General features: G+C 37.3%; 1 protein-coding gene across 3 annotated transcripts in view; it reads right to left on the bottom strand.

The window, feature by feature from the left end:
- NLGN1 (neuroligin 1) overlaps positions 1–17,796 on the bottom strand; it is a 288,387-nt gene that overhangs the window by 96,440 nt on the left and 174,151 nt on the right. The window lies entirely within an intron of this gene.

The raw sequence follows: 17,796 nt of genomic DNA, 5'->3' as shown, positions 1-17,796 counted from the left end.
TCACTTGGGCTTCTTTCTTCCACGCATACTGCATCAGAAATAAGAGGAAAGAACAAGTTTGTAGTGGTTAATAGCCACAGCAAACTATTTGGGTTAATGTGCTACAAGGCTAAGTGCCAGCATGATGATGCTGCCCAACACTGGCACCCAGCAGGTCCATGCTGGCCAGGCAGCCATCCATCAGAGTGGCTATGTCACCTGCTGCTGCTTCTAAATTGGGCTGATCCTTCATCTCACAGGGCATCAGCCCTCTGAACCTGCATTTTCAGAAGGTTTACATCTTTTCCCTCTCTTCCCTCAAACTCTAGACTTACCATAGTCATATCAAGATTTTAGTTTTGCATTATTAGCTTGGTTGTTTTTTTTTTCTTCACAATGATTTTGCTTACCATCAACCTCACAGCTCAACAATTCTGTGTTTGCAGTTTTGTTTTGCTTTTCCAGTCAAATTAAGCCAATCTCACAGCTGTGCCCCAGAATATTGGCTTTGAGAAAGACAGTGGATCACCGAAAATGTGGGTCACAGCCTGAGCTCAGCATCACTTCAAGTTACAGCCTACTTATAAGAACTGCCCAACATTTTTCTTGTTTTACCACTAAATGACTACATTTTATACTTTTTGTAAGTATTGAATTCCTATTTTCAAGTGTCTACTCCAAACAGGCTTTTTGTTCATTTCATTTTTTTCCATTAAAATCAATTTGAAACTTAGGATTCTGTGTTACAAGATCAAGCCAATCTCATAATATTGCCACAGCATAATAACAAATTGTTGAAAGTTTCCATTGCAATTCCTCCCTTGTAGTAATTAGTAACTAGTGTTTTGCATTACAGCATTATTTAAATTCAATTGCTTGACAGACTTACTGCATTATTAAACCTTTTGCTCTTGGGGCCACTATTTCAATTTCTGGTTGTGCTGGTAGAATCTGCACAATGCTCTCCAATGTCAAGTGGCAATTTTCTGAAGTTCATTCTCACTGGTAAGGACCAGTACCCTCACTGATAGCGAGTTTGTTTGCTTCGAGGAAAGAAGAAAATGATTAGGGTTAAATTCCCTCTGGCCTTCATTACAGAAGCAGACAGTATGTTTCAAGTTGGTAACTTTCACTATTTAAACATATTTGAGTTTAGCAACAGAAGACAAACAATTTGAAAAGCACTATGATTATTTGTATCCCTACTGCATACAGTGTCTAGAATTCAGCTTTCAAAGGGGAGTGGAGGAGCACTTTAGAGAGCTGCATTTATTCATCTCCAGAGGAGCAGATGAGAATGAAATACAGAGGCAATCAGTCGTGAGAGCTCAGTGCAATGTTGGCAGAAGACTTTAAGGCCCACTGACAAGCAACAGGAGGCAAATGTATCTCTGTGCAAAGCAAAATCAGAGTTCACTGATTGCAAGGCTTCTACTAAGTCTATAAATATACGATGGCATTTATAGCAAGTAATAATTACATATTTACACTCAAATTATCCTATTTTTATACAGTGAACACACTCATTCATATACCAACAGTCTTCTAGAAAAAAACTACCTATTCCTACAGTAAAAAGCCATCACACAATCTGAGATGTGACAGAGAAGATGGTGATGGTTGGGAATAATAGTGATCCCTTTTTGTTGTACAAGATGACACATTTAGGGACAAGAAGGTAAAAAAAAAGCAAACAAATAAAAACATGCAGCTTCATTAAATACAGTAAATCATTTAAGAACAGAAACACCAATGTCATCTACAGTAATTTCCTTTAAAATATCCGTATGGCTGTGAAACAGAAACTGTAAATCCTATCTTATATTATGGGATGGAAGCCAGTAAGATTAAAAGCTGATTTTCAGAAGAAATTTATCATGCAATGATTCATTATTCTCTACTCCTTTCATCAGCAAAAAAAAAAAAAAGGCTCAAAGTGTACTTCTTCATTTTATATGCCTGCAACTGGAATGGTCCAGAGACAAAAAGAGTACTGTCTCTAGCTTCGTGGTCAGCCAAATTCCTAAAAATGTGTGTTTTAATAAGCATCCCTGAGTTGTGACTGGATAAGTATACAGATGAATAAAATAAGCAGACATTATAGGAAAAAGAAAAGCAAAGACATTACTTTGATCCTTTAGTCATAAGATTCTATGCTGCAGCTTTTTGATAAAATGAGCAGGTAATTTTCAGCTTTTATGGTAAATAACTATGATCAAGCTTGAGGTATTTCTAGCTATCCTCTCTCAACACACCTGTCTACATGGCACTACAGAGGACAAGATGAAGCATGTGTAGCTTCCCCAAGATCTGCTCTGCCAATTTCTGTTTAAAGCCATTCCTAGTCTCTTCAAAAATTTGTCTGCATCTCTTTCAAAACGTGGAATCTGCTTGCAGCTTTTTCCAAAGGCGATGTATTGCAACATATTTTTGCAACCTTCCTTTCGCAAATTTCTGATTATTCATCCTACCTCCTCTCCCCTCAAGTCATTCCCTTGGGTATTTGAGACTTGAGTACATCAACAAGGCAGGAAAGGTAGCAAAAACAGGCACATCTACTGCAGCAGTAGTCCCTAACGCCATCCTTATTGAGGTCTCATTAGGAAATTAGCCAGCTCTAGAAAGAAATACTGTGTTGATGCATTATTGCAGAGGAGAAAAAATAACCTATTTAAAAATGCATCGTGGAGCACCAATTGATTTACCTTAAAATGATTTAAAAATCATTTAAAAAAAGAAACCTTTAAACGATTTAGACAAATCCCGGTAACACAGGGCTGCTGTTCATTGTATGCAGCCAATACTGCAGTAAGTGATCTCAAAACTTCTTTGAAAAGTCAAAGAAGTGAAACCCATACAGAGACTGAGAGCAACTCAGCATCAGGGGATCGTTGCTTCTTGCAACATCTGTCCATGCTGTGGGAATAGCACCTCTGCCTCTATTTTCCACCTTCCAAACCTGTCAGTTTAACATTGTCCCAGGCAGTAAATCAACTGTAAAGACACAAATCAAGCACCAATAAATGAAGAACCTCCAAGAAAAGTAAATCAAACATGAAGGTGAAGTGTGCTTGCTATTCAGATTATCCTTGATAAGGAGACATTTTTCATTCTCCAATATGGGAGCAACTGAAATGCTAGGATTTTCCTCCTAATCTGGTTTTTATTGTGTGTGAGCAACTTTGAAAGAAACCCATGACAGTGTTTCAGATCTGTCTTACTCTCAAAATAATCATATCCCCCTGTGTGCAACTTCTAGGCAGGTTAGTTTGTATTGATTGGACACAGGCAAAACAAGCCAATTCATGAAGAAAAAAGTATATCAAGTAACTGCAATGACTACTGATAAGAAAGTAAACGTGGGTTTGGAGTTAAACGCTACAGACAATTTTGTGAGCTTTTAATTTATATGTTATTGTTTCAGTGAGTTAGAATAATCACTGTTGGAAGACTTACTCTAGGGAGCATGGTACTTAAGTGAGGCATTTGAACACTTCACTGCTCTAACGTGACACAATCGCTAAATAAGGTACACCAGTAATGAAATTATTGCTTATGTCTTTCAACTCCAAGCTTAGAAGCATCAAGATTCAACCTTGTCTGGGAGAAGGTGTGACATTCACACATCACAGGAAGAAGCAGCCTTGTAGCAGGGGAACACACAAAGTACCTGGAGAGCTGCAGAGTTCAGACAAGAGACTGCTCTGCAGGGTATATCAGGGAAACTTGTTATTCAAAAGCCATAAAGGTAGAGTACTCCCTCATCTGAGAACTTCTGCAAAATTTAAAAGAAAAGTGGCTTTCTTGAACAAATCAAAGAAAACAAAAAAACAAGAAGCATTTCAGCAAGAAAACAAAGAAATCAGGAAAAAAGCCTCAGCACTGAAGCTGTTTCCCGTCAAGGCACAGATCTGAAAGAGAAGGGTTCTTGCTGGGATGTGTGCCACAGAGGAATCAGAGCATATTTAGACCTTCAGTGTGGTGCATCCGCATATCCTGCACAGTGTCATGGTAAATTTGAAGACTTAAAGCTTCACTAAGGTTTTACAATACTAATTTCATAGCTTGTTCTAGTCCTCTAAAATAACTCTATTTTTCTATTACTGAACTGAACTATTTTTCAGTTACTGAAAAAAATCTCTGCTTGATGGTCTTCTGCTACTAACGTAATTAGCAGTTCATCAGTCTGCTGCAAAATAAACACAGGCATTTTCTTCAAAACTGGCAATGACCTACTTTGTAACTAAAACACACTGGGTAGGAAGAGGAAGAAATATTAAGAGGAGAAAAAGAAAAATTAAAGCAGAGGAACAAATAGTAATTAACAAGCACTTGCTGGCAATGAGTAGTAGGGGGCTGAGTGAAGTTCTAAAGCAGCACTTCTATAAGAGTGACAGAGGTGGAAAACATAAGTAGTTTCTAAACTGCTTGATGTATGTGTTCACAGTGTTGTGATTTGGTTGGCTGCACCACTGGAGACCATAAACGCTGCAACTCAGGGCGCTCACTTTACTTCTATGATGTGATATTTATCCTAAATCAAGTGTTTCACTGGAAAAGAATTACCTTTTCATTATATGCAATCTGAGGCATGTTTCTTATTGGTTCGAGTGTTGTTGAAAATTTGTATACATGCTGTTACTTGCTAAACAACAGACTAATTTGTCCTAGCCTTCAGTTCTCATTTAAAAAAAAAAAAAAAAAAGGAAAAGCAACAACAACAAAACCCTGCAGTCCTGCAACGTTATCTTGCTGAAACCTTGCAGCAAAATTTAAAAACACAGCAGCTGTCATTTACCAGATCCTCCAGTATTCTTCTAAAGCCAGATAAGATGAATACAGAAATCTCTAAGGATAGTATATAAACTGCAGTATAAATGGGAAAATGTGAAACAGAATTCGTTAAAATACATCAGTAGCTCTACTACCAGCTTAGAATGGATTGATTCAGGAGAAAATCCTGTGCAGAACTTACTGAACTGCTGCTGGCAGGCAGCAGAGGCTCAACATGTGCAAAAGTGATAACTGGTGAGACCGCAGAAGGCCTCTTGGCTATTTAAATGCATAGGCTGCAGACAATTCAGACTGATTCTCCACAATCATTTTTAGTGTTTATTTCATTACTTTCTGCAGCAAATGTCTGAGAACAGAAGGGTAGCTACATTAAATAGAAAAAAAAAAAAAAAAAGTGTGCTTGCTGTCTACCCAAAAATGTGACTAAGCCCATTTATCCCTTCAGTTGTGCCCTTGTAAAAAATGAAAAGAATGTCTATGATCACAACATGTGCCACCATGGCTGCTGGCAGCACCAAATTCCTTCAGATCAAGAACATGGACCCAAACGCTGAGGATGTGCTTAGTTCTGTGTACAGGAAGCTTTCCTGTCTCTACTTTCTCAGTCACAATGGGGCAAAATTAAGTAAGATATTCAATCCAAATGAGTCCAGAGAACCAGTGGCAAAACTTCAATATCTTAAAACCTTGACCATTATTCCACGTCCTGAAAATCTGCACAATAGGACTGGATACTGGATTCTGATACTTTTTCTTGATACATCAGTGCCAATAAGAGTCTGAATTTAGATACACAGATGCTTGCAAAACACTTTTGAGACCTTATTTTATCCCAAATTCTTAAACATGTTAAACCACACCAGAAAAATTCGCAGTGAGGCCTGCATAAGTTGTATCCATCCTATCTGGATTTGCTGATTTTAAAGTCTTGCCAATAAGCAAACATATAAATAAATTATATCCACAGCTGATCCAAATGGCCTTATCAGCAAAAGTCTCTAGGGAAAAACAGGACAACAGATGTTTCGGAACTTGCACCATGCTACCATAAATAAATCAACAGAATTTTCTAATGAAAACTATGAGCTTATAATTTAGGCTGTCCAACAAAAGATGTTTTCTGAACAAAAGCAAAAATGGATTCAAATACCATCCAACATGACCACGTATCCACAGACTGAACCCCAACCACTGCCCCTAAAAAGCAGTGTCACAAGCGTGGGTGTGCTGCTGCAGCCACTTCCAGCCACTGGAACATCAGCACACCCCAGGAATACTCCTAAAATAAATTCCTCTACTTCCAGAACAGAATGGGCACTTTTAATGTTAATTTTCTGGCTTCAAGATTTCTTTCAGCACTGTTATACAACTAAGTTACCTCCATCAAGATTTAGTACTTTTTCCTATTTGTTATGTCACTTCCTCAGTGTTCGTAGCCCTGCCTGAATGCAGCTTATTCCTCAGACAGGAACAAATCCTCTAGTTTGGCACCAGCGGTTCTGCTCCTGAAACTTTTTGACCAAAGAATAATGAAGCTCTGACAAAATTCAGAGCATCTTCTGGATTTCAAGCCAACTAAAAATTATAATTAATTTAAAATGGTAATTTATTACCGTTACTTTCCTTTGTCACGCTTGCTTTATTTTTCTTGCCTGATGCTTTCCTGTTTCATTTTTACATCTCATTTGCTTAGACTTTTCCACTAATTATCATGAGATATTCCCATACATCACAGGCTCATCTTGAGATGTGTCATAAGATCAGTTCTCACATATTGGAGCAGATATTTCTGCAAATTATACACAGAAGAAGTACATGACCTATTTGAAGTTTAGGATTCTTCATGCACAGAAGTAACTCATGCAGGCAGCCAACTGAGGCCATTATTATGTTCTGCTTTTTGGTGCTTTTCCTGTAACAGAAGCAGAAAGTGTAATACAAGGCTAGACTGAAGGAAACAGAGCTATCCTTCAGCAAATTATGATTAGAAAAAACAATACAAATCCATAATTGCCATTTGTCACAGCCTTAACTTTGAATTATGGGAGAGGTAGTAAGATGCCAGCATGACTTGGGTATCCACCAACACACCAGGTTGTCATTCCCTTCTTGGAAACTCTTCCTGAGATGATATTTCTGGGAATGACGCTAATTAGTCACCAATCAACCTTACCAGCGCAGTTCCCAGAAACTGCATTTTCTGTAGTCATATTTCCAGGAACAAAACTTGGTATGTTTATAGAAGCAGACAAGAAAGGTAATAGGCACTTAGATACACGAGACCAGAAAGCCCTGGCTCTTAAAAGGCAGAGATGTTTGTGAGGCTTGCTCTTGCAGAACAACACTCACGAGTGCTTTTTAGTCAGACAAAGCATTGCTATTGATTAATCCCATACAATGTTTCTCAAGCTGGGCTTCTTTGCAGCATAATGTGTATGTCATTTTTTTTGTACTATAGCATACAAAAGTAAGTAAAGTGATCTGTTTGCTCTGATGTAATAGTGTCCTCTTGCTGCTGGTTTAGAAAAAAAAACAAACAATCTACATTGCATCCCCTATCATATAGATACCTTCCTTGGATGCATTCAGCAGCATTCTAGGATTTGGACTCAAACAGCATAATTTCTAGGCTAAACAAGAAGGTATTCAGATCCTTAAAAGCTAAACAGGTTGCAGATATTGATTGTAAAGGGAGTTAAAGTACAGCTTAGTTAGGTGCTGTACGAAAAATCCAAGCCATTGTGCAGCTGCATGGTTAGAAGCTCAGTGAGCTGGCTCTAACTTCTCATTAATTGAAAGTATTGCATACATTCTCAATCATTTTACCATTCCAACAGAACTCCAAAACACAAACTTACATCATATTTTCTTAACCAGATTTCCAGGTTGTTGCGCGCCCCCCCCCCCCCCCATCTTATGCGCTCCACACTCAAGGAATGACGTTCTGATAAAAGCACAGTGTTTAAATAATGGTGAATTTGATTTGATCACTATAGATTAAGGTGAAAGTCAGTGTACTGCAGCACATTCACAGTCATTTAAAGTCAATAGAAGCATTCGAATTAGCACTTATGCTAGAATATGGCATAGATACTCATCTAAAATGAATCCTTTGCAAGTTTATATGGATTTCCTCAACTAAAATTTTTAACAGATTTCATTGCTAATCTAATTGTAACTTTGGGAAGAAGAACAGTCCTTGAAATACACTGAAATAATTAGTCTGAATTACACTATTAATCACCTCTTCGGGAAGATACAAGGTTGTTTTGCAGGAGGCTTTAAAGTTAAAAAGGAATTCATGCTAACCTCATGCAATTTCTCTTGCTCAAACTGCTTTTTCAACAGACACCAAACATTCTTTCAACAATGAGCCAAGTCTTGTCATAGCCTCACCTCTAAAATACTTAGTTTTATGTATAAATTCAAATATATGCAAGTTTGCTCCATCCAACATTCTTTAAACAGAGAATCAACAATAAATAATTGCACATTATGACATTGCTAACATTGACTCAGATGACGACCACTGACTTCGTAACCTGGATAAAAGATTGCTGAAAAATGGTACCTTTAAGCCTTTATTTTGTCCAAGAGTAGGTAGTTACTGAAGTTATCCCTGGTACAGTGTGCCAGAAGAATGGAGCAGAAATCATTTGGAAGTAAACCTGCAGAACACACGTGCTCATTCTCCTGAAGGGAAGGAAAAGTTGCTCACTTGAACCTTGGCTGTATTTAAGGCTTACTGGAAGATCAAAATATTAGGGTTCTGTCCCTGGCTGACATTCAGAAATCAGCCTTTCTACATCAGCACTTTTCTTACTGACCTGTATCCAAAAGAAACAATCACCACATAAAAAAACATGGAAGTAAACAAAGTTAAAGGTTTTTATTTCTCAGCCCAATAAAAGAATGGAAAGAATATTTAATAGAACTTCAGTTGCTTTTATTGAAAGAGACTATGAAGAGGCTAAAATGTTTGGGCAGTCATTAGATAATAAACTATTGCCAAAATATTACATCTAGAAGATGCATCAAATGTTAGAGTTAATAGAATATCTTAATGCTTAACTTAATGCTTTCATCTGCGCTCAGGATTTTTGCTGTCTTTTCCCTTTGTGCTTGGAGAGTAAGGGAGTACCAATAAGGTTTAAGGTTTATTGGCTTTGAAGACTGTAGAACTACCAAATGATACCAATAACAGCTCACTTTCCAAATTATTTTTACCTCTTCATCTAGATCTCTGAATAGGAACACATTCCTTTGCAATTTCCCTTTCCACATTTGCTAAGTGCACACTTGGATAGTACTAGGAAAAACAACAATAAATCAGTGAATATTTTGTTAAAGACAGGGCCTGCTGCAACACAAAACCTCAATGCTTTTTATCTTCACAAACACCCTCTTCTCAAACGAGCATAAACATGGCTTTAAGCCAATCTTGTAGGTATTTTGTGATCAAGGATGTGCAATACTGACAACTATAAAGAGATTGAGTTGTCCTTCAGGTTATTTCATTTTTCTCTTTAGAGATGCTCTTGCTGTGTTTCCAGTTCCATTCCTTCCATACTCAGTGAGGAAATAAGACAGGAGGAGAAATACGCATGGCATTTTTTTGATTCTTTAGAAGCACTACTTAATTAGTATCAACCACTATTTCAATTGTCAAATAAGTGTAAATTTTGAAAAAGAAGTATATTTCTATCATATTCTATTATCTATGCAGGACGGCTTAAGATCATAGATATTCAGATGTGGCACATGCAGCTTTAGAAAATAATAAAATAGCAGATAATTCTGAAGAAAGAGCCTGAAGATTTGATTACAGATATAGAGAATCCCTCAAGACTTTGAAATTACTTTAAGCAGTGTCAGGTTATGTGTGTGCACTCTTATTTCCAGAGCTGAAGAAGAATGAACACAGTATTTTCTCCAGCACTGCTCTCTGAGAATGCTATTTCACATTTACAGCTTGAGCTCTGCTAAAATGCTAATGACGAATTGCTATTAGATGTCAAGTAGGGCGATACATCTGTCAGGCAGAGGGATGATAGCAGCCTTCAAGACTGCTGGATCTGGACCTGCACCAGAATTTAGTGCAAAGCCAGGAGCAGCCAGCCATTCAACAGAACTCAGGAGGGGAAGCTGCAGCCTGAAGCTTCCAAAAGACCCATTGGATGCTGAGAGCAAGATGAGATGACCACTGGTTGAGAATAACCACATAGTATTGACCTGCATTTGTTCTCTACGCTTCCACTGGTTGATGGAAAACCTTACATATGTGTAGTTACAGAGTATAGTACATAGAACTGACTTAATTTATTAGCTATAAAAAGCAGTTATTTGATTCTTCCTCTAGAAATTTGAGCAAGTTTTCATTTTAGCAAGGCCATTTCAAAACTAGAGTTCATTAGAATGCATTCACATGCTTCTCTCCTAGGGAATTAAAATACCGTAAGTCACATTAGGAGTGTCTGACAACAACAGAATAAGAATAGCTACTGCAAACAACCTGCCAGAGAAATTCATCCAGCTAATGCTGCAAAGAAAGCGTCTGCCAACCTACAGAAGAACGGAACACAAGTCAGAAACTGTTTAATTTACTACAAGCAAATGTATTTAACAAAAATCCCAGGCCAGACACAGAGGTGACAAATGGAACTGTAAATTATGGACTAGTAAATGGGAAAAAGGCAGAGTAAATTGGCGTAAGTTGAAGAAAAGTAATTTAGAGCCTTAATTTCTGAAAATGTCTATGACAGGGAAGGTAAGACCAGAGATGACTCCCAGGCATGGTGCTGAGAATATCTTAAGCCAGTGCTAGAGTTCATATTTATGTATTTCTCTAGTTGGAAAGTTACGTATTTCCATGGCTTCTAAGTGGGCACTTTAAGATTTATGGAAGCATTTACCAAAGTCTTGATAAGCCTGGTCTTAAGAACCACAAAATGTACATAACCAAAAGTTACACACATGCAAGCCGCATATAGAAAGGGTGTGTGCAAAGAAAAAAAAAGTTGAACCACTTGCATTATAAACTCTACAGCATAATCTTTTTCAGTATAAATTTAACTTTAAAGGCAACACACATCACTTTGACAACGTACCTATACACATTTTAACCAAAACTTAAAGAAAAAGTCTATTCAATGAATAATAGTGTAAAAAAAAAATACAGTCTTTAATCCCTTACAGAATGGAGCCAACATGCCCACCAATTGGGCTGTTCACACAACTGTATTTAGTGGATTCCTGTTAATATGCTCTAGTTAAACAATAAAAACCCAGCAAACTTAAAGCTCATGCATCCTTGTTCCTCTTCTGCCATCAAACTGAACACTAATTGAGTCACTTAGGAACGAATGTACACGTCACCTTGAAGCTTTACATTTTTATTATCCCACCACGTCACAAAAATAACCATAAACTCCTTTGTAATTTTCTTTTTCTTAAGAGGTGGAAGGCAGTAATAGATCTTGCACTTTCACAACTTTAAACAAATACCATTTTCTTGAGAGTCAAATAGAAAGTTAGGGTTTAGTTCAATAAAATCTGGATCTGGAGATTTTCAGAACGGTATACTGGCACAAAATGAATTTTCTGAGGAGAAGAGACAGTAAATCATCAGGAAATTCATAAATTTTCATTCAGTAAACCAGGGAAATTGATGAAGCAAAACCTTAGCTCACATAGATTCAATTTTTTAATTGTGTGTTCCACCAACCACAAGCCATTTAACTAATAAGCAATTCAAAAGTTATTCAAAATCTGTCAGAGGAGAATTTGTAACTGCACTGTCTTACAGGAAAATTACTGGATAAGAAGATGTGTTGTCTACAATAGGCAGGTTTATTTACATCTGTCATAGTTCTGCCACGTTAAAAAAAAAAGCAAGTTTACTCCACTGAAATTGGTCTTATGCTTTTGCATTATACTATAAATAACATGGGAAAAGCTTATTATTCTGTCCATTACGATTCCAGGCGACTTCCTAAGCTTCTGCGCTTCATATTGACTATAGCGAAATGTGAACTGCACAATAAATTGTTGGTTTGAATGAATAAAGTGGTATTTCAGGCACTGCACAGAAGAGTTTTATTTGCCCCAAGAGACTGCCATTTAATTATTTCTAACAAAAAGCTTCACCCAAACTAAGACTGTTACACAACAGATAGCTGCATGCCACCTCCTGTCCCATCAAGTGCCTTCCTCACCACTGAAAGAAAACCAACATTCCCACATTCTCTAGCAGCCTAAGCTGTCTCTATGGCCAAAAGCTGCCCTGCTGATGCAGGATGTTGAAGTAAGCAAAGGACAAGAGTCAAGGCAAAAAAGGAGAAAAAAAACCAAACTATTCATGGTAACCAAAGATCCTCATGTTTTATTCAATTTGCTTTAATCGCATCACTTTTTAAAACAAATATGGAAAAATAAAATATTTTTTCCTCACTAGAAAGAAAAATGAATACTCCAAGCCCAAGCTGTCCCTAACAGTATGCTCCTGCTACATAGGAATATTTTTCCTTTGCATAAGACAGCTAAAAAGATATAGTATCACATAATTAAAAATGGGGTTATTCCCTATTTATAGAACACTGGCATCACTGCAACAGAAAGAATGCACTTATTTCCAGCTACACGTATGCAAGGAGATCAGCAAATCGTAAAGGAAAAAACAGCAAGAGTCATAACTGTGAGTAGGGAAAGAAAAATTTGTGAAGAAATAGTATGCACAGCTTGGCTAAATAATTGCTAAATTGACTCATGATTGCTGGGCAGAAGTATTTCAAGGATTTAAACACCAGTGAATTGCAAGGGGACCCGGCTAGCATTAATGATTTGAAGCAAAGCAGAAAGGCATTTAACACTAAATTGCACAAGAAAGAAACAAACTGAGGAACTTATAGACAGACAAACGCTTCTGGACAGCTAGAGTATTATGTTATAAATAACCAAATTTCGCAGAAAACATCACTAGGAGCTGTTAAATATTGGGGAAAAAAAATCATTCAGATTTGAATTGACATCATTCTGCAGAAATATTTTACCAAATCAATAAGCATAGGGATTTGGAGTTGCCTTACATCGTTCAGAGGCATAGAACAGAATCCAGGTTGTTCCCTAACTTCGGAGCTTACGACGCCAAAAAATTCCTTTAAAAGCATTTAAAAGACGCTTCTGTGAAGCCTAGCTTGCATCCTCAGCATGAACGGTGCAGAGTACAGGGGAACATCGCCTGCCTCGACCTGTTTATTTGTTTGTTTGTTTTAAAATGCACCCCTGGGTGTCATCAGCCTTTTTGGCCGCCAGGGCACACTGCTGGCTCATGGGCAACCTAAGATCCACCAGGACACCCAGGTCCTTCTCTGCAGAGCATCTGTCCAGCAGTCCCTAATTAAGCAGGAAAAAAAAAAACCCTTAAGGAACTACTTCCTTCTTTTAAAAGTTTATTGACATAGCTGTAAACGAAATTAGTGCCAAAATTAAGGACAATGATGATCTCACTGACCTGAGTAACAGCTTCTGCTTATTGACCACCTCACAAAATCTAGTTATACCTCAATTAAATTCACTAGTACAATATTCCTGTTCCCCCTCAAGGCTTATGCAACGCTGAAAAGATGTCAGTAGTACCTGCGTGCACATTAAGTTTGCTTGAAAAAATAAACCCCATAACCTCAGTTGTATTACTTTATCCCAGAGAAGCTATTCATTTATAGCAACAGCAGTAAACCTTTCTTCAGCTGATGCTGGAAGACAGTGTTTGGCACCTCTTTGGCCTCATGGCTTTCTGAGATCCTCTGAAAAGTGTAAAGCTTCCAAACTCCTAAGCGTTTAGAAAATCTACACTGACTGGGTTTTTTTGTTTGTTTTTCTCTCTCACACATCAGTGTTATTTCAGATCACAAGCCAATCCTATGCCATTTAGATGAAAATGGGACTGAGGGGCCAAGAGTAGTGACTTCCTTTTAAATAGGGAATAAGAGGAATAAGACGAAAGGAGTAAAATATTCCCCAAATTTCATATGCACATAGGATGGCAGTGGTCTTAAATAGCAGGGGTATACATTTCAGTATAGAAACTGATGGAATCAGAATAATTCAGATTCTTTAGTTCTTCTGGAGATCTGCTCCAATGTCCTTAAAACAGAGCTCACTCCAGCTCAGATCTTTGAAGTCATTATAGGAAAGAAGATCTGTTTCATAGAGTGGATCTAAGAATAGACTGCTTCTGAATACTGGAATCTGCCAATTGGAAAAAACAACAGTTTTTGGGGAAGAGTTTAAGAACTTTTGCTATGTTTGGGAAAAGGGATGAACACGTTGACCTCTTGAGGTCCTACACTGTAGCTTTGCAACCTTCATCCTTTAGCCCCTTCACACCCACAACACAGATGGAAAAACATTTGCTTCAGTAATGTTTAAAGCTCCTATAAAGCAACTCCTTGCGATGCTTAGTGAGAAAGCACACACGGGGATATTCGTACATCACTGTCACCAGGCACGAAAAACAAACTGCCTTATTTGCCAAACATCAATCTATAAAATATCATTTAGTTGTTTCTCTGTAAGAAACAAATTAATAAGTGTCAGTGTATGAAATATTCATGAATATGGATTTCTACACAAACATTTTGCACAACAGCTGTGAGCTGTTTACTAATTCCTCATTCAAATCATTATGACATTATTCCAAGGAGGTGAATATCACTGTAACTGTTACTTAAGTGAGAATTCATCAAATAGCCAGCATAGCAAACAAGCACGTTATCACCTGTGCTACCACAGGATCTTTATATGCAGAATTTAAATTTCCATAGAAGAAGAACTTGTCCATCATTTTCTGGGGAAGTACAAGTGGACATGAATTATGGTTATCAAATGTCTCAAGGAATATTTTTTCCCCACACATTTCAATGCAAGCTCCAAGCATAGGAAAATAATGAAATTTACAGCAGGAAGACAGGATGGAAGCATGAAAAATGATGGACTTCAGTTTTTCACCTTAGAGCTTTCACCAAAAAAGTAAAAGCATCCATTTTGTGCAAGGCAGCATTCAGATCTTCATTGCGTACTTAAAATCCATTTTAATGTCATTAATCTCTGTATTAAAGCATCACTGACTCGTCTTCGAAATGAGTAGAATCGCTACCAGAATTTGTGCACACTCTTACAAGGAAACAGAACTGTGCCAGTGATGAGCAGGAACAGTCACCAGCTAAGGGCACGAGTTCCACCGCATTCTAAAAGTCCCACTCAGCTTTCTCATTCCCCTGTTTTTTCCTCAACTGGATACTTTCATTCAAGAGATTTCATAAAAGACCGGTACCTTTAGTGACGATCCTGCTGGGCATCCTTTGAATTCTGCACCTTACTATTCCATCCATCCAAAGCAACTAGAACCACACTGATTTCTATAGCACATTTCCTGTGATGAGACGGTGGCTACTACTAGGTTGCAATACCAGACAACATCCAGAATTTGGTGTAGAAAGATTCAAGTTCCTAAGTGTGGTGCTATGAAAGACCCAGCGCTCAAGGAAAAGACACTAAAAGCAGCTGATAGGCAGCAGTCTCACCAACATGAATCCTGTGTTCACATCATTCTGCATGAGATCAAACGTAGAGTGAAATTGGGTATTCACAGGATTGTGTTTTTCAAGACTCCGGGCAGCTAAGTGATGCTGAAGGGTTAGGATAATCTGTGTTTCTGAGAGCCTCTACTACCACTTCAGTAACATTATTTTACACATGAGGTGGAATTACAGTTTGTCTATTTACCTGTGCAAATCATTGGTAAAGTCACATAAACAAGATTTCATTCCTGTAATTTCCTATGGGAAATCTTTGCAAAAACACGTTATGTATTTGCATAAAGACACACAACGTGGGTTCTTTAATTTTGCTTTGCAACTCCAAGAAGTTCCAAAGATAAAGTTTTTCTAGGAAATGTGGAGAATAACTAACAGAAGAACTTCTCTTATAAAAATGGCAGCCGTGCAGTCACCTTTATCTTCTATTTCCTCCTAAGATTTTCTCTGTGTTTCATGCCAGAGCTGTCTGAGATCCACTTCTGTGCATTTTGCTTTTGAACAGGTTTTGGCCCTCTTTCTGTGCTGGAGGAAAGAGAAAGATATGCAGCTCCCAAAGCACTGACTCTTCAGAACTACCTGCCCTCAGGACCTCATTTTTAACTTTTATGGGGTATGTATTTCCTACTTCTTTGTCACAGGACTTCTTTTCTACTTTCGCAAAAGGCAGGAATTTTCCTACCCATAAAAGTTAATTTTTTACTTCCATTATTAATACACCAGCACTTTGTTAGTCTTTATAGGAATATTCATTAATAACACACATTAGGGAAAACGATTAATATAATTCATTAAAGGGCATGAAATTAATCTTTTATAGAATATAAATGAAAGCATACATAAACTTTGATCTTCTGCCATGAAGCGTTCCACAGAAATTGATTTGATTTGTTATCATAAACAATGTGTTTACATCTCATGCATATTTGAGGCAGGAAACTTGCAGTAAATCCTTCATTTAAAACACATCTGTAACCATGCGTGGTAATCTTATACATACAGGAAGACTTTCATTAACTCTAATTGTTCATTGATAACGCTTCTGATTATTTGCCCCAAGACATTATGAATTCTAAGTGTTTTTTCACGGTTGTAATGACTGTATGTTTTCATTAATCTGATTCTGTTAGCTCACTCTTTCCTTTGTGATCTCAGCATCAATCAATTATTCTGCCAGCACATGCATAAACCAATTAAAATGGATTTGGGAAACTGGAAATGTGATTTTCTTATTCTTCATTTTTTAGAATTTTGACAAATTGTTCCAAGAATCTGAGTCATAAAATTATATAACTGTTTTTTAAGCATAAGTAATAGCACAACTGCTGCATTTTCAAGCAGCCACATTTTACTTGCCCGCACAATATTCAGTGTTTCTCTGTCCATTCTCTCAAACAGAAAAACAAAAACAGAGGCATATGGATACACGTTAGAAATATTAGTAAAAAACAGTATTTTTAAGATCTGAACTTGTCAGATGGGGTAAATGAGAAGCTGCTCTGGAGAAGCCACACACTTGATGGTGTCTCTTAGCAACAGCTTCATAGGAGAAGCTTGCAAACGTGATTCAGGCAGTACTTTGTTGTGCAGTGACTCACTTCCTTCCTTGCCACAAATCAAAATGACCCTAGTCTTTTCTGCTTATATTGCAATTAATCCAGAGATAAATTTCTATTTAATGAACACACAATAAGATACAGCCGTAGTTTTTGTAGCTCAAAACAATTCCAGCAGAAATATGACAGCGCTGCACTCTGCATTTGAAGCAACTTTTAAAATCTTGATTGTCTTCTTAGAAATGAGTAAGCCTGTATTTAAAATGGCATGGACATTAAATTGAATTTGTCTTGGGGTATTAAATACACTATTTATTTTTAAACTTATTTTAAAGCACGCAGGCTCCTCTTCACCATGGAGAAAACACATAGCTAATTCCAGCCACTATGCTAAAAAAAGTACTTTATTCTGCGAATTTGCTCTATGAAGTTGTGTAATTATGCTCCCTGCATCCATTACAGTTTCTATGGAAATTAATAGGAGGCATTACTTCCAGAGCAACCTATGTATATAGAATAGAAAGTGCACCATCTAGCAATAAAATACATTCTACGTGTTGCTCATGGAACAAGTTTCATTACACTCCATCTACAGCACGAACATCACGGAAACAAAAGTAGGCACTGGTGCCTTTCTGAAAGGAGCCTGAGAAACATTCCTACTACGACCACACAGATGATAAACTTGCTAAACACTGTTTTGGTATAAATTAGGAGAATAGGAATCAATTTAAAAAAGATTCGGACTGTTTTCATCATTCTTCATTCATCAGTCATCTGTTTGTTCCTTTCGACAATTCTAATAACTACATTTGTCATTGGACAAGAAGATAGATCAATCTGTATCATCTCTAATTAATGCTCTTTTCTTCAGT

This window comes from Lagopus leucura, unplaced genomic scaffold (assembly GCF_019238085.1).
Source record: "Lagopus leucura isolate 7727_CA_CO unplaced genomic scaffold, USGS_WTPT01 Super-Scaffold_100029, whole genome shotgun sequence".
NCBI classification, from domain to species: Eukaryota; Metazoa; Chordata; class Aves; order Galliformes; family Phasianidae; genus Lagopus; species Lagopus leucura.
The sequence above is the reverse complement of the archived record's forward strand: the minus strand, read 5'-3'. Positions and strand labels throughout refer to the sequence as shown.